The sequence below is a fragment of the Alligator sinensis genome, unplaced genomic scaffold (assembly GCF_000455745.1).
Source record: "Alligator sinensis unplaced genomic scaffold, ASM45574v1 scaffold175_1, whole genome shotgun sequence".
Lineage (NCBI taxonomy): Eukaryota > Metazoa > Chordata > Crocodylia > Alligatoridae > Alligator > Alligator sinensis.
Window position 1 is genome coordinate 691,074 of NW_005842536.1, and position 26,296 is coordinate 717,369.

The following is a 26,296-nucleotide window of genomic DNA, read 5'->3' on the forward strand; positions in this document are numbered from 1 at the left end:
GAACATGGGTTGATTAGCATTTGGAGCACAGATTCCCCATCATGTAGTGCTCCCCTGCTTCTCTGGTCCCAGCATTCACTGCAGTCTCTGCTTCAGGCTTTCTGTTCTCCATCTCTCATGTAAATGAATGGTCATCTGGTTCCATCTCGGATGCAAATGAGACCTAGGGCAGTTGTTTCACTCTTGTCACCCTTATCTGGAGGGTCTTAAGTGTGTCTCTCACTGCATCTTAATCAGTTTCATTTATGTAGAGGAGGGGAGGGAGGTGGGGTGAGTCAGACAGACTGCATCCTGTGCCAGGGTTCCCAAGAACACACAGCTGAGACGTAACAGCAGGCAAAAAAGCCAGTCAGTGAAAATGTAAATTGAGGCATCAAGGGGTCAGAGACAGGCTGGGGCAGGGGGGCGGTGGTGGAAGGGGGATGTAGCAGGTAAAAGTGGAGAGGTACCTGAGGAGTCAGATGTCTGGCAGGTTGTAGTGTGTCATAAATCCAATGTCTATACTGAGTCCATGAGTTTCTGTATCTAGGAGGTTGATGACATGAAGTTCATAGGCTCATCTGTGAAAAGTGTTTTGTAAATTCAAACAAGCACTGAACCTCAATAACCTCATCACCAGAAGCAAACTTCCTACAGCCCAAAACACATTGAATGGAACCAGACCATGCCATGACAAGAAATGCAAAACCTGCCAACGTATCTCCAGTACCCCCACAGTTACTACACCCCACAAGAGAACCATCACCATTCCTGGATCTTACACTTGCACCTCCAGAAATGTTATATATCTCATCCAGTGCATCAAATGCTCTGATGGAAAGAAGAGAAACCAAACAACAACTGCGCACCAGAATGAATGCACACCAGAAATGTATTACAGATAAGAATACCCAACTACCTGTGGGGACATGTTTCTCACAATAAAACCACTCTCTTTCCAATCTCTTGATCCTGGCCCCTCAAAGGGAATTAACAAAGCACTTTTCACAGACCGGCCTATGAACTTCACTTAGATAATGGAATTCAACCAAGAGACTTCTATGATTGATTGATAAATACAATGAAAAGACAATATTTAATGGTTTCCAACATTAACTCTAAAGCAATTTATGTTCCAGAAGGTACAGACCCTTCCAGACAGAGGAGAATCCCTTCTGGATCAGCTTGTAACAGAGACATATTTGAAAACATAAAAAGAATTGGGAATCTTGAGTGAGGGGTAACTATAATACTCCTTAGTATAATACAGAAATATATGATTCCATGATTGACTAATAAATACAATGTAGATATATGAATAAAGTTACAGGTGGATATAGTATCCTTTGGTGGAGAGCCCAGAAGATGCCCTAGTAAATCATCCATATTCATATTTACTCCATGTTCTCTTTTTTTCCTTATGGCCAGGAGAAGTTGCCCACAGTTATTTCACCTTTGGTTCTCATTCCTTGTAAGCATAAACAAAGAATTCACCTGCTATTGCCCAATCAGATCCCCTCAGCAATCGAAGGCCTGCAGGCTGAATGCAGCTCAGATCCAGGGGGTATCAGTGGCATTTTGACAGGGGAGTTTCACCTGTAGAGCAGCCAAGTGACAGGGAAGAGTGGCAGCAGCACTGCCAGGCAGAGGGAAGCAGTGACCATGGCTCCTACTCCAGAAGTGGTTGTGCAAGCTGGGTTAGAAGTACCCCACACTCAGAGCTAAGCTCTGATAAAGCAGCTCCTGGATGCAAAAACATTGCTGGCCCCTGCACACACTGCAGATGGGAAGAAGTACTATAAGGAACCTTGTAGCAGGAGAGGTCCCAGCAGTGAGAAGCACTACAGCCAGACAGCAAGTCATCTTCTCCGCTGACAGGGCATCCAGGGGTAGCAGTTGAGTAAGACGGGGAAACTGGAAGTGAAAGAACTTTATACAGGGACTGAGAGACCTGCATCATGTCTGGAGAAGGGGGCAGTGGCAGGTAGTCACATGGGGTAAATATTCAATAAACTGAACACTATAATATAATGGAAAATACCATGTTATATTGGCTCTGGTATAATACCGATTTACTTTCTGTTGTGGATGAGTGATAGATTCCTTGTCTGCCATGTGGGAAACCAGGGTTTAATTCCTAGATGTGCATATAACTACAGCCACAGAGGCATCAAACATCCAGACTCAGTCTGTCTCAGTGGTCTAAAGGGGGATGAAAGATCTGGGCAACCTTTACTCCTCCATACTCCTGCCTAGGTGTATGCATCAAAGGTCTTGGTGACCTCTCACACATATACCATGATCCAGAAGGATTGATGATTGCCTACTACTGTTACTAATTTCATTTTTCACTTCCAGCAAAAACTGAATGTGCAAAACTTCGCAAAAACTAGCAAAAGCCCTCTCTACCCAGTTTTGGTTTCGGGCATATTTCCCCAATACCAGGTGATGGTCCCATGTATGTTTAAAGTAAAGAGAAAAAAAAAAAGCAAAATCTAATGAAAAAATGAGTTCACAAATGCCTGTATATCTTTAAAGAGGAGAAAAACCAAGCTAAATACATCTTCAGAAATAAGCTGACCCCCTCATTATTCACACTCCTGTGGCTTAGCCTCATGCTTTATGTCCCTATTTTTCACTCTACAGTTTTGTAGAAGACAAGTACTTTCATTACCATAGCAACCCCAGAAACATGTGGTACTGTATGTGTGCAGTGTCTTTTAAGAAAGTACACAGCACCATGGGAACCATGCTGTTGACTCCTGTGGAGACAGCAAATAGTAGCAATGGAAGCAATTCAAATACATCATTCAAACAAATGATAAAAGTTTCACACCAGTGATGTAAGACAAAGACAGGGGCTTTTGCATTACTGTAGGGCCTTCCAATATTTCCTATTATTGCTACGAGACTGAAAGCTGCCTACCCTACCTCCTCATCAGGGACTGGAACACTATGCTCCCTCTGCAGCACAGCTTTTCATCTTTAACCTACAGTTATCCATGCAGAAAGTAATAGTATTTTTATATAATATTTTAAAAAGATAAATGTTCATAGTTAGTAGTCTCCTGTGTTTGAAAATATGCTTGTTAACTTCTGTTAGATACAGCCAGTTTCACAGCAGACAATACATATGGCTAATTGTTTTCTATATCTTTCCTACCCATCAGCTTCATTGCAGTGAAGATGAATGGAGCAAGTACCACAGCAGTCTGTTTGCTCAAGTAATCCATTTATTTGAATGTGTTCAAGGTATTTTTCAGATGTTTTTGCTTAGGTTGAAGACATGATTCTCTTGAATTTTTCTTCAGTACTTTATCTCCTTTTATGATTAGAGTTATTCTTCTGCTTTGTTCTATGCTATAAGAGAGAGATTTTCATAGATGCCATAAGTAAAGAGCCAATATTCTAGTGTGAATTATTGAATCCTAGGGCATGTCTACACTGCAGCCACACCCCTGTGACTGCCATATAGTGTAAAGGTACAAAGTTTTAAACTTGGAGCTCAGGTAATATCAGGGAGCATGTGCAGTATAGGCTTGTTTGAGATCTCCTGGGGCTGTCTATACACATGCTCAGGGGTAGGAGTGGGGAGGCATTTTAATTAAACCAGTTGCTGGACAGCCACTCTAATTAAAACGGCTCACCATCGTGTGTATTAAGCCCCTGCACATTTTTAAATGGCTGCAGGATGCTTTATCTAAAGCTCATTCGATGCTATTTAGATAAAGCATCCCCTCAGCCATTTTAAACTCATGGGGGCTTAATACACATGACAGTGAGGCAACCCTGGAGCATTGTAATTAGAACGCAGAACAGATTTGGTTAATCAAGTCTGCTCCAATACATTCTAATTAGTTCACAGATGAGCACATGTAAACAAACTAGTCTTAGCTATGTAGTGTTCTTTATAGCAATATCTCAACACCTCACAGTCATGACTGAATTAGCCTCGCAACTCCCCTGTGAGACAAGGATGTATTATTCACTTTTGACAGACAGTTGATTAAGCAGCTCATCTCCGGTGGCATAGGAATTCTGATTTGTAGGTTTCTCTTGCTCCAGTCTAATGCTCTATCCACTAAACTGTCTCCAGTCCCTTCCAATCATCTTTATTTTGCCTTATAGTATCCTTAGATGAATGTTGAAGATGCCATGTAGTAACAGAAGAGATGGATAGAGTGGGTAATCCCTGCACCCTTAGATAAAATGAGTGTCACCATATGGAAATATCTTCCATTAGATGCCTTTGTCAGGTGATGCACAGCATTATCACCAAACTCAACCCACTAAGTATGTGTGAGGATTTTACTTAATTCTACCACAGTTGGAAAAAGCCAGGTGACTCCAATAATATAGCTGTAAAGTGCTTTGGTAGCGCTGCTATGTGAATGGGAAGACATGATGTCACTGAAACTGAACTTTCATATATCAACTTCTCTACCAGAAATATTGGCAAACTACAATACATAAGTATGAAAGTCCACTCTTCTTAATGGTAAAATATTCAACAATAAAAGACCGAGTTTTCACCAGAATAACTGATCAAAATTTAGCACAGATATTAAATTCACTACAGCAGGTATAAGCCATGCAACAGCTACACAACAAAAGAAAACAAAACACCAGATTCTTTACTACAGCATGTATCACCTCCCAGGTGATGGTTTTGTATTTAGATTTCTGTGATAAAATTACTGCCTGGTTGGAGCATGTCTCTGGAAGTGGAGAACCCTGACTTTCCCAGTGTCCAGAGATCCCAAGGGCGCGTCTCTGGAAGCGGGGAAGCCAGGCGGTGCAGGGAATTCCTATGGCATGGAGGACCAAGGCCCTCAGGCCCCAAGAGCATCTACCTGGGATGGCTGGAGAGTGAGGAAAGGTCCTATCTGCCCATGCTCTCCTGACATAAAACAACTACCCTTCTGCTGCAATAAAGTGACACAAGTTATTACAATCTTTTGCCATGACCAATTTGTGGCACAGCAAAGGGTATATATGTTTATTTGCTTTCACTCTGTGTTGCCATAAAAGCTTTTATGGCCGCACAAAGGTGATAAAAGGTAACATCTGTTTCCATCCTTAGATTGCTGAAGAGCTGTTATGTGACAGTGAAGATGCTAGTGGGTGAATTCTTTGTATATGCTTACAAGGAATGAAAACCAAAGGAGAAATGTGAATATATCACAATCTGTTGACAAAATGAAGCATTTCTCTTCCTGAAAAAGAAATCTAAAAGTCTAGTGATGTATTCATGCAGCTGAAAAATAACAGGTCCCCTATAAACCAGAATATTAACTCAGTTGCACATCCTGAATCTGAAAATACTTTCTAAGAGACTTTTACAAACAATGGACGTTGTCGTACCAGGGTGAAAATGTGGTTCCAATAAAGGAATTTACTTCAAAGACCTAGTGATTTGGCCCCAAAAGAACAGTTTCCTTTCTGTTAGATTTTTAAAAAATAAATGACTTAAAATACATCATTCTAATTCCTGCCTTATCACCTGGTGTTCGGAGAGACCTTTTGAACCATGTAGCACAGAAATGTAACACTGCAGCATCACAGTAGCTTGTAAATAAATCTTCCGTCTATTATTGAATCTTTCTAGGCTCCTGAAGGTAGATTAGGGAGTGTCCATCCTCAGGGAGCTGCCTGCATTGAGAGTGAGACATGGGATATGAACCCTGCAGGGTCACTTTGAGGACAAATACAATACCAGCATACTGGAACCAACACTGTAACTATGATTCTCATGGATTAAACTTCAAATAAGCCCTGCCCCTGTGTTCAATTATTGTTGACTGGAACCGGCTACAGCTTGTTCTCACATCTGAAAGAGAACAAGATCTCATTTTATTGGAGCTGGAGCCTGCTGGGTAACTTAGTTTGGGAATTTCTCTTTTTTCTTAGTCAACAAATGCAGATCATTAAAATAGTTAAGCATATAGTACCCATCATCCCCATAGAACAAACTACAAAAGAAGCATTGCAAAATGGGGGGAAACAGCAGCAGCATAAATGAGGGGGATGACTGAGGTATTAGTCCTGGTTCATCTTTGAGGGGGATGAAAAAATAGCGGTAGCTGGCCATGCCACCACTGCCCAGGGCATGGAGCTGTCTTGTTACACTTCTGGGAAACAGCACACAACAGGAAAGCAGGAAGCCCAAAATGGTTTGTCATCAGGTGTAGCATTCCTGAGGTACTTGTCAACAGTTCACCCTGGAAGGGAGAGTAGCACTATGACCAAGCTAAATGTAAGTGAGGGGAAAAAATTAGAGGCAGCGTATTCCAACAAAAAAGATCAAACTGTCCGGGCAGTGGATGTAGCACCGGGGTATGGCATTCTTGCACGTGCTATTGCTCTCAGACCTCTGTGAATCTGAGTGCCACCACACAAACAGAGACAGATGGGGGACTATAGGATATGGTTCTTGTTTTCATTAAGGAAAGCATTTTACACTTCAAATTACAACCACTTTAAAGAGTCACCGCACCATCAGAATTGTGTGACTTGGCCATAATGTGATTGAGTTTTGGACTGGGCTCAGGAGGGTGTGTTATAGAGGATCCAGCAGGGCTTGTTGCAGTGCCTGTTATGCAGTCTGCTTTACACTTTCTATTATAAAATTATAAGAACTTCTTTTCATTTGTTTGTAACTTTTCCAAACTATAACTGTCTGGCTTGGAATTTTCTGAATGTTTGTTTAGGAAGAATTGTAGGGAGGAGAAATGTTTGTCCAAAATGGTTTAGTTCTTGCCAGAATGAGGAAGGGGAGAATATGCTTTCTTCATTTTAAAATATTCTGATGTCCGGTTCTTTGCATACCTCTAGTATTGTCACGTTATGAAGCTGGGATCTAGACATTTGTTAGAGGGCTGCCCCTGCATCAAGGATGTGCCTTTTACTGTCTCCTGAAAAGTGGTGAAACCCTATGAAAATTAAGGTTGCATAGGCCATTTCTGGCATATCCAAATTTTTCAGTGCTTGATTTTTTTTTTTTTTTAGTAATGTCTTTTTAACGTAACTTTTGTGTGAAATATAAACACACACATTTTACTTGTATTTTTATGTGTAATATACACATACCTACATAAGCACCATTTATATAGTTATTTGTAACTGTTGATTTGCCAAACCTCAAATTATTTAACCCCTCAGTTTTCTGAATGGCAACTTTTTTTAGTAACTTGTAACTGTTGGTATTACACAACAAACAGTTCTCTTTTTAAGCTTGATTTAATACAACATTGCTCTGCCCTTAGGTTTGAAGAGTACTGTACTTTGAAACAGTCAGTAATGTGCACTCTTCTGTTTTTGATCTTTACTGAATGCAGCACTGAATCTCTGCTCAGAAGTTCAATATACTAACTGGTAACTGTTTCACCTACCCCAAGGGTTTCAGCTATCCAGACTGCTCTTCAGCAGGCCCTTTCAAAGGGGTTTAGATAACAAAAGATGTACTGCATATGAGACTACTGAATGCAACTGCATATTACTTTCTCTTCTGCTGAATTTTAGCAGAAGTCATCTGGAAACCAAGAGTTCAATAGTGGACCAGGTCCTTAGTAGCCTGGATTTCCATGCAACGCGTATGTCATACCTGAGAACAAAGGGAAGCATAGAGTCAATGGAACTTGTTAAGAACTTCTTAAGGAAACTGTTCTGTCATAAAATCCAAACGTGCTGAAATTTTTTGTAGCAATATGTTGCCTTTGATCAAACTTTAATCAGGATTTTAAGGCACCGAGTCTACAACTAGTCTACAAACCTTCTGGCTAGGGACAGAAGTTACCCATAAACCGGTTTAAGTAATCAGGAACTAGTTAAAATCTGTAACAGAACAGAAGTTCAGTGCACATAAACCAGTTTCAAAATGGCTGAAACTGGTTCAGGATAACCCAGTTGAATGTAGTATCAGCTGAAACTGATTTAGGTCAAATGGGTTTATGAAACTTCTGTCCCAGATCCCTTCCTGGTTCAAGTTAAATCATAGTCCCCCCCCACATCCCAACCTGCTTTGTGGCCCTGGACTGGACTGTGCTGTCTGCTCCAGAGAGCAGGACTGGCCCTGCTCCTTTGCTCTCCACCTGCAGCAGTGAGGGCTGGCTCACTGGCCCCCCAAGCAAACGCCGCATTGCTATTCCTTGAGACTCTTGTTGTTTTACAGGCAGTAAGGATTTTTTTTTTTATTTCTTTTCTGTAAAGTGCTCTCACCTAAAAAAAAATCCCTGTTTCCAGAGCAGCCTAAGAGTGTTTTAAAATGCAGACAGATGAAGCTTATGATAATAAGAGGTAGAATTAATGCTGTGTCAGCCATTGTTCCCTTCAGTTACATCCTTAACATCACTAACCCTCTCCTCCCCTACAGAAGTAACAAGCAATGAAGTGATTAATTAAGAGGGATTAGGAGGATTACATTAGTTAAAATATGTAAAGTGCCCGAGATGAAAAGGATCTACAGAAGTGCTAGGCAAACGTAGTGCTATTAGTAGTTAACTGGAATGCACAAATATATAAAACACTAAGTAAATATATAGCAAGTGTTTGGCAAATATAGCCCTAAGGCTCACTGAAACATCTGGCTCATGTAAAGCTTTAAGATGCTTTGTGTGGGAAAATGGATTTATAGAAACACCTAACTTTTTTTTACCTGTGATGCACAACTATAGTTGTGGAAAACATGGACAAAATATTTTCAACCAAAATATTATTATGCAGACGATGATACATTTAGAACAGATATGCCCTTATTTTGTTAAGTCATTGACATTTTTTTAAACCAGGACAAGGATGCGATTCAGTCTTGGTTAGAGAAATCTTTGAATATAATTTGTAAATCAGAAACATTTGTTACTGGATCAGAGGCTTTGGTATGGAGTCTTTTCCAAAGGTCTCTAGATGTATCTATCTATCTAGCTATATAGATATATATATATATATAGATATATATATATATAGATATATATATATATAGATATATATATATCCATCCATAAAAAAGCAACAGAATTCCAAACCTGTTTTACCCATATGGTTGCTAATATAAAACCAATGTTGATGTGGTTTCATTCCCGTTAGCTGTAGAATTCTTTTAGCAGCAATCCCACTGGCCACAATTCTGAACATTTTTGGCAGAAGTCAAGAGGATCAGAAGTCTCCTTGCACACCCCTCTAATCCTGCTTTGTTCTAGTAAAGCCTGTTTTCTGCCAGCCCATATGTGCAAGCAGGCTGACTTGGCTTACCACAGAGGGGATTGTATATGAAAACTCCAAGCTCCTGACCGGAGCAAGAGGGAAGTACTGGATTTCATCAGCTTGTGGGAAGAGATAGAGTTCAAGCTTCAGAGTAACCATTGGCTTTTATGAGCAGATAGGGAAGGGCACTCAGGCCAGCAAGGATGAGAAACAGTGCTGGGGAGAAGCAATGCTGGGCCAAGGCCAGGGATCTCAGTCTTGAGATGTATCAGAGAAGAACCCTGTGGAACAGAGTATCTGGAGCTGCTACAGAGATTTATGCTTAGGAGGGAACCTTCAAGCTCCACAGGAAGAGGATGAAGACAAGGAGGAATAAGATACAAAGGCACCAACCTGCCTGAGACAATTAGCTGCTGTTTGCAGCATGGGACAACTAAAGCCATATCCTGTCCAAGGTGCATTGAGAACTGGGAAGGCAGCTCTGGCATGACTGCAGTTTTTCTTTCTTTTTCAGTGTGCTTATCCTTCCCCAGCAGGCCCCTTCACAACCCAGCATGAAAACAGCATGCTTTTCCACAGGTGCTGAAGCAAAGGAATGCTGCGTTGTCAGTGATGGCTTATTTAGCAGAGTCCCTCTGGGTGGTTAAAATAGAGTATTAAGCTAGTGAAAGACACTCAAAAAACCTGAGCTTGTTTTGATTCAATCTTTGCAGGTTAATCTAAACTGGCTAGGCTGAACCAGTTTGTAACTGTGAAGACATCCCCTCTGGACTGAAGAAATGCAGGCACATGCCTACGGTGGCGCAGGCTAGAAGCCAGGGGGCACGAGAGCAGCCATCCCTTTCCTTCCACAGTGCTGAGCTGGGGGGGAGCATGGGCAGGCCCCAGCAGGACTCTCTGATTAGGGAGGGGTTCCCCTTGACACCAGCCCAGCAGGGAGTTGATAATGTAGTGTTTGTCACCCCTAACTAGTGTTTATCAGCCCATTAAGAAAACAAAAGCCTCGTTCATTAGTTCAAGCTCTTCTTAACCAACTTTTTCCGAGGAAGGAATGGAGGGACATTACCAGCTATCTGTTGCTTAGCTCCAAAGAGCCCTAAGCCACTGTCCTTTGTCCCATCTCCCACAGCGTGGATGTAGTCAGCATGTGGTATGCTAGCTAATGCTGAGAGGTGTCTGTGTAAGGCAGAGGGGAGGGGGAATCCCTGCTGAAGCAGGGAGTGGTGAAGGAAGGTGGGGAGCAAAAGGAATCCAGGAAGATGCTGTGGTACCTGCAGTCTCGGCTGAAGCTGCAGCCAGGGAGCAGAGGGGAGGGGCCAGCCCTGCTGGGCTGGAGCAGAGGGCAGAGCCCCGGCAAGAGTTGCAAAACATCTAGGATGCTGGAGGATTCTGATTTAACTTAAACCAGGAAGGGGTCTGGGCTCCAGCTGGGGAGCGAAGGGGCAGGGTCAGTCCTGCTCTCTGGGGGTATGTGCCCCCCTACGTGTTGCCTATGACTGTGTCTGTAGTTTCCTAAGCAGGGTTTACCACCCTGTTTCGGACAGGTAGCGGCTTTTCCTTTTTTTCCCCTGGAAAAGACATATAAACATTGTGAGTTGTGAACCACCCATATCCTGGGGCTTTGTTTGTGCCCCGATGAAGTATACGAGGAAAGGAAGGGCAAGTTACTCTTCTCTGGGGCTCCAGTTTGTTTCTGACAAGTTAAGCTCTGCTGCTTGCCTGGCCTTGCATCCTTGGGGAGAATCTTGTTCATCTGCACACACATGTCCTGTGATCCTCCAGGACAGTCTCCAGAATGTGCTATCCCAGGACCTGCCCGAGCCTTTTCTTCAGGTTCCCAATTTGTTTTTTCCACCACAGTGGGACACATTTATGTGCTAACAATTATAGGCCCCATCACTGCTAACATGAGGACTGTGAAGTAGCGGAGGCATTGTCTGGCCACCTGCAACATTGCTTTCTCTGGGAACTGCTCATCCTCATTAGTGAGACAGCAGCCAAAACCACTATAGCCTGCAATGATTTTTTGCAATCTTTTATTTCCTGGCCCATACAGCTTTACCCTGTCAGGCCTCTTCCCTGGTTTCCTCCCTTTAACATAGAGGAATATTATTGCTCCATTCAACATAGCAAGCTCATCCTAGACATTCTGCCCATCACAGCTGCCAAGCAAAAAAAATCTAAGGAGTTTTTACAATTTCCCTTTTAGGTGATACTGTAAACCTTCCTGCCTGTCTCATCAATGCCTTCAGCCAGAACATCATTTCCAGGTATGCCCTCAGCAAAAGGGGTAGGTTTGACACTGATGAGGAAGCAAAAGAGATGTTTTAGGAAAGGCATATTCACAGAGCTGCTGAAACACAGGACTGTGATTGAAAAGCAGTGGATCAAGAGGACACTCCAAGATCTGGACTAGAAAGACAATATTGTTAAAAGAGAGGTATGAGGATAAAGCAATGCACAAGGACATTATGAAACTACTGAAGCAACAGATGGAGATGCTGCTGAAAATAGTTAACCATCAGGTTCAATGCATCATTCCCCTCACTGATTTCACACAGCAGAAAATACCTTCTCTGAGAAACCTACTTTGCCACACAATAGATAGATAATGCCACTGTCCTCAGGAAACTATGGCATCCCGTATACAAGCCTTTAGGCCATGCATTAAGTGCCTTGCAATAACTTTGCTTCTTTCCTCAGGACTTTGCCTCTGCTAGTGTGAATGGTGGTAATTCAATGACTTTTTCCCCACTCAGGCTGTTTGATTTTGTCTGTTTGGTTGTCAGAGCATGTGTTTGGTCTTTCTGTTCTCACTGCATTGAAGCACTGCATCACTGATTTTTGTTACCTCAAACATAACCTTTATTGTTGCACACTGCAATTTATTCTGAGTGCTCAGAAACACATTGCTGCCTTCATAAGGAGACACGTGATCACAAGCCACATCCCCAGTCAGGGGAGGTTGCCTTTAAAAGAAAGGCCTGGCACAACTCAGAGATCATTGTTATAGCATCCTTCAGATGAACAACATCACAATTATTTTTACCTGTATGCAGGTCACTGGCAGTGTCAGGGGGCTGTGGGTTGGGAGTGAGGGGCACCAACAGGGACAGGGAAGGGGCTGATGGTCGGGAGTGAGAGGCACCATCATAGCCCAGAGGGGCAGGGTACTGCAGGTTGGGGGTGAGGGGCACTGGCAGGACTGGGGTAAGTGGGTTGGGAATGAGGGGTAGCAGCAAGGCTGGTGGGGGCTACCTCTTGGCAGTGAGGGGCAACAGAATGAGCAGGGGCAGGGCATCGTCATGTCACTGCCCCCACACTATCATATTCCCCCCCCATCCCCCACCCCCATGTGACAGGTGTCCTCTTTTTTGGACCTGGAAGTATGGTAACCCTAGTCTGTCTTATCAGTGCATGGCTCAATGAGCCAAGGGAACAAAAAGTAGGTTGGGTACCCTAGTATGATGATTGGCATTTCAGTACCTCCAACATGGGAAAGTTAAAAGACAATGCTTCTGCTTGCAGCTTCTTGATTAGGCATGTAAGCCTGAAGATGTGAGTATCATGCTCCTTCTCAGACCAGCCAACAGTAATATATTTGACAAGCTCTGATGTGCTCAAAGGTTAGGTGCCAATGAGTCAAAATCTCAATATGAGGCCAATCTGTATATTCCCCCCCACACCCTAATTTGGGAATGTTATCACCTGAACCCCTTCTGTTTCCTCCATGTTGCTCACAAGGCAGCCCTCTGCAGGAGGAAACACTTTAATTGCTCTGTGCATCTCAAAAACAACAGCTCCAACTGTGGACTTCCTGACCCAGAATTGATTTCCCACAGACTGGTTACAATCCAGTTTCACAGTGCAATTCTCCCACACTTTTCAGCCAGCAGAGCTGGTTACATCTGGGCAGCAGAGAGCTGGAGGAGCTTAGCACACAACTGTTGCTTTAATCATCTGAAAGTTTTGTGACAACTTGGGGGTCCCCCGCTGCCTTCTGCCTCCCCCCACTCCCAGGGCATTTACTTACTTGTGGCTGCCGATGCTGTGTCCCAGGGGAGCAGGGAGGGAAGGGTTAGGCTGCCTGCCCAGCTCTGGCTGCTGCTCTTCTGACCCAGGGAGTAGCAGTGGTGGCTGCAACTGGGCAGGCAGTTTAACCCTTCCCTGCCTGCTCCCTGGGACAGACAGTGCTGGTAGCCACAAGTAAATGGGAGAGGAGAGTGGCAGGGCAGTGAGCAAAAAGCTAAGGAGCTGAGGAGGATGGAGGAGGGGGCAGCATGGGCTGGGGTGTTTACACTAAAGTGTGTGGCTACACCTTAGTGTAACATGGGCTGGGTAACACAAATCAGAAATAATCCTGCAATGGACTAACATACCTTTGAGCTGTATAACAAGCACTTAAAACCAGCTTCAGGTGTTAATGTGCAGACAATCCAAGGTTTTAAGAGCTCCAGGAGCCGCCCAAAATTACTGTGTAACAAGGCCCTACAATTCCAGCACTTAAGAAGGTGGCAATAGGCTCCCAGCTAGATTAGTATGATGTCCAGCAAAATCCTTCAGCCAATTTGGCCTTTTAATCTAAATTACAGCGACTTCCAGTTTTCTCTCAAAACAACAAGAAGAAAATGGAGTAACACCAAAATGAATCAATTTGCACAGTACAAAGATCTCTTTTTACATGCTGTGTTCACCCACTCTTCAGTCTTGGATTCAATCTCTCTCTTTAACTCTGTAAGTTTTATATAACAATTTAACTCTGCATCTAAAATGTTCTGATTCTTAAAGGCTGTAGATTGTCCTGTAGATTGTACAGATTGCTCCTGTTTCTCTTTAAATGAAAACATCGAAAAAGCTATTTAAAAAGGTAGGTTTTACCTCCATTCTTGAAGCTCTGTACACCATGGTCAAGCCCTTTGTTTTACTTTCATTCTGAAAGGTGATACACATGCCAGCTCTAGCAACAGACAAGTCCATATTTTAACTAAAAATTAACAAGAAATAATAGGTTTGATTTTCTGAACCAATTTTGACCTAATGTTTGTGATGTAAAAGCTTTTTTTGATCTCATGTGGAGAAGTAAACTTCATTCCATCCAGAGAGGATGATACAAAATTCATGAGAAATAGTTGCATCTTTTTTTCACGCATTTATTAGAAAAGATCTACAGATCTTTTGAGAAAGAGGTCACCAAAGAAACATCAGGTTTGGGATCATTTCCCTAATCTTAGGAACACTATTTGGCAGGGAGGATGATTAATGCTTTGGCTTTTTATTTATTTCCAGTTATTAATGGCTTTTCCAGTTCGTCTTTCAGGCTTTATTTTATTTTATTTTTAAAAAAAGCTCAGCATGCCATCAGCCCCTGGGGGAGCTTGAGGCTGTTCTGCACATCAAGAGGCAGCCGTTCCCTTGGAGCTGGAGCACTCTTAATAAAACTGAAGTGCGTATTTACTTTGAGAGCTTGTTTATCATTCCTTGATAAGGTTTTGTGAGAGAGGAGTGCTGAGCAGCATATCAAATGAGCACAGGTTGTGTTCCATTACTGGAACTTGTACTGAAGCCTATGGACATTCATTTAAGTGTTTTGTTGTAGAAAGGGTTGATCCAAAGCCTACTGAAGTAATTAGGCAGACTCCTATTGACCTCAATGGGCTTTGGATCATCCCCTAAACCATAGTGTTAAAGGAAAGAATGATTACCTCTCGGGCTCTGCAGGACAAGCATTTTTGAGAAGTAACAAGACAGTCTTGTTTCATCTTGTACAGTTCGTGAATGATAAAAATCATGCACAATTCCAGCCCTTATATCCTCTCCTCTTTATACAGGCTGTGACACAATGTAGGAATGGTAGAGAAGATACAGGAACTTCTCTCATCTATGGTGCCTGCTACTGTGGTGTCTGAATCCCTGAACCATTAGATTGTACTGATTGCTCCTGTTTCCCTTTACATGAAAGCATTGAAAGAGCTATTACATGAGATAAGTTTACTGAAAAAAATAAAATTAAGTCATCGAAACCACTCATGATGTTTTATTTTAGAAGCAAAAACTGAGGAAATGATACTAAAATAGTGATATAATTGAAACCTGCATGAGATCATATCCTGTGGTAGAAAGGCCTGGAACACACCATGGCAATAGGGGCAGTGGAGGTACATTCCTGAGCTGTTGGTACATTATGGCCAATTCATTCCAGCACCGAGGGCCCTTACCCACATTCAGGGAGGCTGCTCCAATGCACTGGAAATCTAGCACACTGGAGCGCAGAAATTAACATGCTCCAGCAGCCTCCAGCGTCACATGTATCAGCGTGCCCTTGCTGAAAAATGGCGATGGGGTGCTTTAAAGCTCATCAAATGAGTTTTTGTGCAAAGCCCCATGCTGCCATTTTTTCAGAGTGGGAATGCTGATACACATGATGTTCAGGCACTTTTAATTAGCATGGCTCACTAATTAAAGCCCCCCCCCCTCTCAGAGCATTTCTATAAATGCCCCAAGTGACCATAAAGCTGAGGACTCCAGACATGGAAATTCACTTGTCTAATGGAAAACCCCTGCATGGGATAGAGCTGCAGTAAAGGTTGTAGGCCACCTTTCTCACAGTCCACAGAGTCAGGTAAAGGACTGGAAGAAAGGTGGCATGACCAGTGTACTGCTGTGCTTTTTTGTTAACACTTTGAAGGCGACAGATAGAATGAGTTTTGGCAGCCCTGATGATGCTTTGATCTTTGGTGAGGCAAATCTGGATGGGCAGAAGAGTGGCATAAACCTTGCCATTACCCCCTTCATTCCTTGAGCCTTGTGTCTGATACCAAAGAACAAGGATCATTACTTTTGGGCACAGATTAGGCATGCAAAGTTTCAGACTAACAGCAGAACCCTTCAGAAAATTGTGAAGGAGCAATAACAGGAAAAGATAAGAAAGATCCTCTAGGATCCTTAACTGTAGATATAAATAGTCTGTGAGGCACTCCTAGATCTTGTGAGATGAAAGGTATTGTATAAATTAAATTATCATTGTACTGGCTTCTTTAAATGGCAATTTGAGAGGAAGTCAGTTAAATACAAGCAATTCAGTTTCATCCAGTAGTTTATTGCCTACCTAAATTGGGATCATATTTTAACCTGCTCCTTTTAAAAATAAACAACTGTTTCCTATTATGAAATCAGGCACCAAAACTACAGCTTCTGGGCAGGTACAGATACAAGTCTGAACAGCCATGGCTTGTTTGTTCTAGTGTTTAATCTTCATATGCCCTATGCCTTGTTAAGTATTCTTTATGAACACTTCTGGTTTTGTATGATGAGTGGTGTCTGGCAGTACTGGGAAGGGTATTTCACAATTAACCTGTGTGAAAAATAAGAAACTATTTTTACAAATAACTCTGTACATGACCTGGAAAACTCACTTGTGGTAGAAGAAAGATGCAATTTGATTCTTGTCAGAACTCAGTCCCTGGCCTGTCTTTTCAAAAGAGGAGCTAGGATTAAAAAAAAAAAAGATGGTTTGTATTATATCTGTTACTGTTTGGTAACATTTTCTGTAACAGAATATATCCCTGAGTTGTTTAGTGGGACTTAAGCGCCACCTTCTGCTAAGAACTGGTGCTTCTCTGATATTGCAGAGATTTCTTTATTGCTGTTAGACATGCAAACAGGTTTATAACTAATACTCTGCATTGATATAGTTTATTCTAGTTTTTACAGTCCTGTCTCTCTTAAATTTCTCCTTTTATTCAAGAAGAGACTGTTGTGGTTTATGGAAAGTCATTGTTACCCAAGGGGTTTTGTCCTCTAAAACAGTAGAATGGTTGAAATTTTGTAACTGAAATCTGAAGCTCTTTGCAACCCGAGCTCTGCTGATAAAACAGCGTTTATTTTTACATCTTTGTATGTGAAATGTACGTAATACTTCAGCAAAGGTAATTGTGATTTTATCAAAATAATGATTTTAAATATTTATTCTATTTTCTAGGGTATGTGAGAGGATGTTCTGAAATCCTTGTAGTATCAAAGCATTCTCCTGGACATTTTGACATCATGTTGTGATAGGGTACTGGAGAAGAATATTAGTGGAAGGGGCATATTAGGAGAATATATTATTAGGAGTCCAAAATCATGATGCATTTGGCCTCCTAATATGAAAAAGTTGGTAAGGGACTGGAAGCCTAGTACAGTTTCTTATAGATTTCATAGATGTTAGGATCGGAAGGGACCTTAGTAGATCATCAAGTCTGCCCCCTGCCCTGGGCAGGAAAGAGTACTGGGGTCAGGTGACCCCAGCCAGGTGCATGTCCAGTCTTCTTTTAAAGACCCCCAAGGGAGGGGAGAGCACCACCTCTCTTGGAAATCCATTCCAGATTCTGGTAAGCCTTACCATAAAGAAGTTCTTCCTGATATCTAATCTAAATCTGCTCTCTGTCTGTTTGTGGCCATTGTTTCTAGTAACTCCAAGGGATGCCCTAGTAAATAGAGTATCTCCTATCCCTTCCTGTCCCCCCCCCGATGAATTTGTAGATGGCTACTACATCCCCTCTCAGCCTTCTCTCTTGAAGGCTGACGAGATCCAGGTCCCTCAATCTCTCCTCATAGGGCCTTACCTGCAGGCCCCTAACCATCCAAGGTTTTCCACATCACTCTTGAAGTGTGGCACCCAAAACTGAATGCAGTACACCAACTGCAGCCTTACCAATGCTGCATAGAGGGGAAGTATCACCTCCCTAGACCTGCTCATGATGCACCTGCTAATGCATGATAAAGTGCGGTTAACTCTATTGATCACTTCGTCATATTGATGACTCATGTTCATCTTGGAGTCGATTATGACTCCGAGATCCCTTTCTGCTGCTGTGCTGCTTAGGAAGTCATCTCCTAATCTGTATGTGTGTTGGTGATTCTTTCTCCCCAGATGCAGCACTTCGCACTTATCTTTGTTAAACTGCGTCCTATTCTGTTCTGCCGATTTTTCCAACCTGTTCAAATCCACCTGAGTCTGTTTCCTGCCCACTAGTGTGTTTACTTTGCCCCATAATTTGGTGTCATCTGCGAATATGGACAGAGTGCTCTCTACGCCCTCATCCAGGTGACTGATGAAGATATTGAACAGCGCTGGTCCAAGGACTGAACCTTGGGGGACTCCACTGCCCGCATCTTTCCAGGTTGAGACCAACCTGTACACCACCACTCATTAGCCAATTCACCTTCCACCTGACATTTAGTTTATTTATGAGAATGGGATGAGACACCATATCAAAGGCCTTTTTAAAATCCAAGTAAATGACATCTACCTCGACTCCTGCATCTAAGCATTTTGTGACCTGGTCATAAAAGGAAACAAGATTAGTGAGGCAGGATCTATCTGCTATGAACCCCTGCCGGTTGCCCTTCAGCATTATTTTTCCTACTGGACTCCCAGAAATGTAATCCTTAATAATTTTTTCAAAGGTTTTCCCAAGGATAGAGGTGAGACTAACTAGCCTACAGTTACCCAGTTCCTCCTTCCTCCCTTTCATGAAAATAGGGACAACATTGGCCCTTTTCTAGTCCTCTGGGACCTGTCCTAAGCACCACGAGTGCTCAGTTGTGCCAGTGCTTCTGCTATGATACTGGTCAATTCCCTCAGTACCTTTTATAAAGGTATTATAAAATACCTTTATCAATACTTATAAAATACCAATCCACTATGGAATTCATGTCTCTTAAAATAACAGATAAGGTTATGGAGATGGAAGCTGCTACATCTACAGGTTCACATTAAGTTAATGTCCTATGTTCCCAATGCATCAGTATGAAAAAGAATATATCCTTAGGCCAGAAGTCCTGCCCAACCATATGAAAATCTCATTTGGAGGGATGGAGAGGAATTATTCTGAGATTTGAGTGGTAACTCAACTAGTAAGTCTTTGTCATGCAAATAATGCAGTAGGCAGGGCACTTAGAGGCTAGCTAGTTCAGAGAGGCATGAGCTGTTATAGGAAATAACCTACTTCATTAGAGGCTAACCTTAGTAGGTTTGATGGAGTAGGTTGTTGCCTGTGAAAGCTCATGACACTCTGAACCAGTTAGCTTCTGACCTACCACTCTTCCCTGCTTTCTGCCTTACTTTAGACTAACATGGCTAACTACCTCTTTGCTCATGTGAATAATGTTATTCTAGATGCTTCAGCAATACATTATAATTGCCTTCCTGGCATTTTGATAACAACAGCAACAACAATAACAACTGTAGTAGTGGTAGTATTTTTATATACAAGTAATATTTATATTTTCCTTTACTCTTATGAGCCCATAATGGACCCAGCCCACATTTTAAGCACTGCAAAAACTCAGGACACAATAATAGTCTGTGCCCCAAAGAAATTACTGTCCAAGTACAATGGATTAAGAGATGGATGCAGCCAAACAAGTACTGTATAAAGAAATATTGTGACATTTCAGGTCAACATGGCAAGCAGTGGTTTCATTGCATCTGTTGCTTAACCATTGTGAAGCTTTGATAAGTACCACTGCAAAATCAAGTTTTAACAGGGGATTTGAAGGTGAATAATAAGGTAGCTTTGTAGGTGTTGACAGAGAGGTTTTTTTCCAGGTGTGAGGAGAAGCATGGGGAAAAGCACAAAGATGCTTGTTTGAATGTCTGATGAATGCACAATGGGGTCTGGCATTACTGGCTGACTGGAAATTGAAGTTGACATCTATAGTGAATGAAAAAAGACAGGTGAGGTAGGGATATGTCATCTAGGACAGAGGTTTCCAACCACCAGGCTGTGAAGGGTTGGCTGCTGGGTCGTGGCACGAGACCCCTGCTTGGACCCCCATCTGTCCGCCCCAGCGAGCAGCTTCCAGGGTTAAAGCTGAGCTTCTGGGGTTAAAGCTGGGTGGCGGGGCAGCCCTGGGAGGGAGGCAGCTGGCTCCATGTGCCCCGTCTTGCTCCCACTAGTACATGGTACAAAAAAGGTTGGGAACCACTGATCTAGGGCCTTGGAAGTGAAGACAAGCAGTTCATATTCATTATGACTGGAGAAAAAGAGTCAGTGGCCAGAAGCAAAGATGGTGGTGACCAGATAAAAGCAACAGACTAGGGAGATGATTTTGCTGCATTATGTATAGATATGAGCAGGGCAGTACTGCATTTGTCAAGGCCAGAGGAAAGGATGTTGGAATGATGGAGATAGGAAAGGAAACTTTTTAGCTGTGTGACTGGACAGGATGAGATAGTATACTAGTTTCTTAAAGATATTATACAGAAAGAAATGGCAAGGTAACACTTAGAGCAGTTTTAATGCAGTTCAAGCCCAAAGCAGACATATAAGCCTGTTAAACTGGTTTATAGCTGCCTGGAATGGGCAAAAAATGTACCTGAAAAATCAAATACTATTTTGAACCAGTTTGGTGTTATGTGTGGACACCAAGAATTCTGTGACATGAGTCTGGTTGGTCCACCAGCCATCCCACATTGAATTGCTCCTCACCCAAAAACACTGCTGCAAATGACTGCACAGCCAGAACTCTACTGTCACCCCCTCTACCCCACTTTTTCCCCTTTTGTTGGCACTTTTTATCTAAGAGCTGCCTTGCACTGCTTGGTCAATAACAGCTATCTTTCTAACAGTCATTGGGGTGCTCAATCCCTACTTGACCACAGCCCCTCATGATATTGCCCCAGCCCCTGGGAACCAATGAGTATGGGTCCAAGCACTCCCCTGCTCTCTTCCGAAGTCAGGCAAGCACAATGTAGACTTAAGTCATTTGCAGTTTATTGAACTCATGTTTATGAGAGAAGGGAAAGCAGAAAAGTAAAATGCCGCTAGTCACAAGTCACTCATTCCCTGTGACTTCCAATACATAGGTGCAAGCACTCCTCCACGTCCCCATTGTAAGGCATATTGGACTGGGTGCTCATGCCCCCTCCCTGCTTTCAGAGCCAGAGCACTTCACACAATGGTGAGCTGGTTCCCAGTCAATGACATTTTGTACCAGTTCAGTTGTTACATGTGTTCACACCCTTAGACATAACCAGGGTATGAGTCTCTAGAATAAAGTCTGAATTGAAGATGATGCTCAGTTTATGGACCTCAGAGACGGGCAAAATGGTGAAGTTCAACAGGGTGAGTTACTCCTTTAAAGGCCAGCCAGCCCAGCACTGTTTTCAGCAGGGATATGGGTTTTCCATTTCCCATGGAAAAATGGGGGGAAAAAAACACTTATTTTCCCTTTTAACTGAGAAAAATGCTTTAAAATAGTAAATATAAAAATAAAACATTGTGTTCAATCGATACCTATATATACAGTGGTGTTTCATTTTAATCACGGATTTTGGGTTTTTAAATCAGAGAATTTGCAGAGAGGGGTGGGGGTTAAAAATCAGAGAATTTGTGATTTTTAAACAGAGAAATCCAGGATCCCACTTGGGAGGTGGCCAGGTGTTCCCTATAAAGGGTGAAAGCAGCAGGTGGGGACTGTAAGAAGATGGCATTTTGTGATAGATCCTGAAGCTGAGGTTTGATGGAAAGGAGTACTTGGTGTAGTAGTTCATGCCAGGTAGAGAATTTTTAAAAATAGTTTGCTGTTGAAGAATTAAAACTACCCTGGAAGTGATCTCGGTATGGTAGACTCTTTCAGCTGGAGAAGCATGCATGGAAGCAGCTGCTTTATGTGGTGCTTTTTAACTGTGTGTAAATATATATGAAGGCAGGAGAGATATGCACCTTTATAGATATCTATCTTATTTAGTTAGACTATCTTATTTAGATAAGGGAGCACAAGCTTTCCTGAACCCAAGTTCACTTCATCAGATGCTGTGAAAGGCCAGCATAGACCACAATATCCACTGGAGTGCTGTGAGAGACATACAAGCAAAGGACCTATAGGAAAAGGGGGTCATAAAAGCCAATCCAGGTAATGAGATAAGAATCCATAATCCCTGTTTAAATCAAACTTAATACAGACTGGTTTGTGGATGATTGTTGTTCCACAATTTCCTATTTAAACTATTTTTTCAAATTTTTTTTTGCTTGAAAACAGAAATCTTGAGGGCAGCAGTGGAGTGTCCAAGGGCGATGAAATTCTGCCACGTGCTTTTGTGTCTTTTTGCAGCTGATATCAGATCAGTGTTCATTCATTCATTACATGTAGCGATCACCCTGTTTATCTAATATAGGCAGCAGAAGGGCATGGTAAATAGGTGATGGCGTATATTATGTTGGTGTTGTTGCAGGTGAATGAACCTTGGATGTTGTACTCCTTATTGTTGGGTTCAGTTATGATGTAGTCTGTATTGACGTGGGGACACAGCAGGCTTTTGGATCCATTGCAAGGCCTGGTGTCTCAGTGAAGGTGGGAGATCATTAGTCTATTGTTTGCAAAATACTGGGGGGGGGCTCTCTGTAAGCCAGAACAGGTTTGTCCCCAAAGGCTGCTTTGAGATAGTCATCCTGTTCCAGGAGGGGTTGGAGGTCATTGGTGATGTTTTAGATGTTCAAGTGTGGGACTGTAGATGTTGATAGAGATGCAGGTATATATGTATGTGCCCATACAAAATAGTAAATAGTGAACTTTCTCCCAGGTGCCGTAATGGCAGTCTTCCTGAGCACATGTTGGATAGACATCATGCCTTACAATGAAAGATGTTGTTTGTATTGAAGCTAGCATGTGACTTTAGGGCAGCTGCTGAGCTTGAGTAACAGGAGATAGAAAATCTTGTGAAGCTCCTATGCAGCTGTTTCAACTGTAAAATAGCTGCACAACCATCTGGTGATGCTCTATTGAAATTAGTTGAGTGCAACTAAAGTTGCAAACTGAAAATCACTCTGCATGCAGTTCAAAATATTTTGTGATCTGAAATTTGAATAACATAGAAAGAAGGCAGTGATTGTAATTTGTGGGATAGTTTTGGTGAAGCATGAAGTGTGAGTACTGTTTAAAGTCTAAATAACGGTAAAGAAATCCGAACACGTAAAATATAGTCTTTGTAAAGAAGATGTATAGCATAGACCAGAGGTCTTAGGGAAAAATTCTGCTTCTAATGCAGAACATAGCATTGCATGAAACGCTATTAGTCTTTACAGGTGGACCCAGTTTAAAGATGCAACTTTAATCAAGATTGGCATGAACTTAAAATGACAAATTTACTCTTGTCCAAAAAAATTCCTTTTTATATCTGCATTGCATGAAGACTAAACTGTCGTAACTATTGCCTGGGTCTCAACCCATCACATTGCCTGTCTTTCAGCTAGATGGGGCTGCAGCTACATGAAGAATTATGGGCCAAAAGAAATGGGAACTTGCAAATTGTTAGCTGTGCGTGTTTGTACCAGTTAGACTGTTTGCAAAGGTTTACAACCTTAGACTTCAGGAACCCTGTCTGGGGAGATTTGCATTTCTGGGAGGTGAGGAAGCTATTATCCGATTTTCTTGTTACTCTGGATGTCTTGGTTGCTTTGCTGACCATGTTGTTTCACTTCCCTTGTTCTTGTTGCCTCTTAGTAAACATCACCCCCTAGCTTGCGCCTTTAGGGTTCTGATTGTATCTTTGCTAACTGGATCACTGACTCCTTTGATAGCTGGCTGAATTCTATATATTGACTATTAGGGCTGTGCAAAACTTCGTGTGCTGATTCGATTTGTAGGAGATTCGACCCGATTCGGCAGCCAAATCTCTCAATCCGAATTGAATCAGGAGACCAATAAAAAGATCCAAATTGATTCAAAGTTCTCCAAATCAATTCGGAAAAGATTCAGAGACCTTCAGAGATAAGGGCAGTCCTCACTCACTGCTGCATGGAGCTGGACCTGGACTCTGTGCTGGTAAGTAGGGGGTAGGGGTGGGTGGCTGTGGGAAGGGGGAGGGGACGATGGGGACTCTGCCAAGCTCCATCCCCTGCCTGCTCCCCCAGAATCCCTGAGTGCCCCACAACCTCCACCTGCTCTCCCAATGCCCCCCAACCCCTGATGGCTGTACCATCTGGGCCCAGCATCCCAGCACTTTAAAAAAAAGAAGTGCCCCACACTCACTGGCTCCTGCCAGGTGGGGCAATCCTCGCTGCCCCCCACTGCCCCATGCTGCATGGGGGGCTCTGTCATGAGCCCCCATTCACTCTCCCAGCCCTGTCAATGGCTGCTCCATCTGGCTCCAACTCCCAGTTCTTTAAAAAAAATTTTTTAAAAAGACCCGCACTCACCGGCTGCTGCACCACCCATTGGGGCTGCTGGGGGCTCATGGCAGAGCCCCCCCATGCAGCGTGGGGCAGTGGGGGGGCAGTGGGGACTGATGAGTGTGGGGGATCAATGAGTGTGGGGGACATGGGCCAGGTGGGGCAGCCAAGGGCAGGGAGTGGGGGGCTGGGAGAACAGGCGGGGGATAGGACTTTTTTGATTCGGAGATTTGGTGGATTCAGTGGTGGCGGAATCTCTGAATCAGATTTGGCTTAATCAGTTCAGGACAGTGATTTGAATCGCTGTCCTCCGAACTGGCTGAATCTGAATCTGAAGCAAATACTAGCCGCTTCACACAGGCCTATTTAATACGTTATCTTAAACTGTGAGGTAACCAGTGTTTACATTTCCTCATGAATGCCAGAGGCACTGTGCAAAAAATACAGCATGGACTGATGCTATCAAACCTGATCACCAAGAAACAAATGTTCATGATGTCAATGTCATTCCATCCAAAGGACCAGGGCTCCCCATAATAGCACTACTAAGTAGAATAAAGGTTTCAGCTACAATAGAGGTATGTGCCGTCTGCGTCAGCACTACTCACTTCCACAAATCATGGAAGACTTCTTGTCTATCCTATTATTAATGTTGCAAGTATGCAAGACAGTGCCAGCAGCTGAGTGAGGTCTTGCAAAACTTCATGGTGTATAGCTCTGCTTGTGGATGCTAATTGCTTGATAGCATAAGGTAATACTGCTCTTGCAGTTTTGCGAAATAACATAAATGATCCACAGCTAGTAACCTACATGCTTCCTCAGTTTGGTCATTTCATCAATGGGATCCAACAGGCAATAAGGAGCATGCCACATTAGTCACAAAGACTATAAACTTAACCAAGCAGGGGCCCTGTATTTGTAAGACCAGTTTCTGTAAAATGCTTCCCACATTGGGGATACTAAAATAATAAACAATAATTATAACAATCACAGAAAGCTGTGCTCTGCATGGCAGGTCTTTGAAGTGTGAACAAGGGAAGTGCAGTTGGCAGGACAAAACAGATTTAAGAATTTCAGCAAACAGCTACGCAACAGGGAGTAGGTCTAAAGGGCACCAGCCATGAAAGGACTGGGCAGCTGGGCAGCCTGCTAAAAGGCTACATGGATACACAGCATTTATTTTAGAAGTTTTCCATTTGTTTTTCCAGACTTGTTTGCAGTGGGCAGATGTTTTCAACTATTAGGTGATGTTTATTCAGTAAATATTTTGCAGGTGGTAATACAGCAGATTTTAAAAGAAGCTGGTCCAAAAAAGTGGGAGAGATGCTTTCCCCTATCTCCCCACCAATATACATATCTTTCCAATAGATATTATCTTGCTGACTACTCAAATCAGAAATTAAATGACCAGTAATTTGTTTATTGTACAGACTTGCATAGCATAACTGGTTTGGATAATAATTTATTGATTCTTAATACAAAAAAGCAAGGAACCTGCCCAAAAAAACTTATCTAAGTTTGACAACTCAATGTTAAGTTAAATGTTAAATGCTAATATTAAGTTATGGCAAAACTAATATAAGAGACACAACATGGTGCTATTCTATAAATGCTCAGCACTGTTGGTCGGTTGGTTTGTGCGTCTTTTATGTATAGGGCCAATCAGAAACAACAAAAGTCTGATGCAGTCATTGCTGATGCTCCCCTCATGATCTAGGCTTTCATGTTGCTACAGGAGCTTTATACTGACAGCCAAAAATTTTAATGACCCACGTTTTTACGATATTTTACATTGGGATGCCCAATCTCCAGTCCGTGGGCTAAATGTGGCCCTTGGGTTCTTCTAATCCAGCCTGTGGAGCTCCCAAAGGGTCAGGAAATTTGGCAGCAGGGGAACAGTGGCACCCCTCCCCACTGCCAAAATCCCAAGCCCTGCATGGCTGAGTTGGAGCCAAGCCATTACC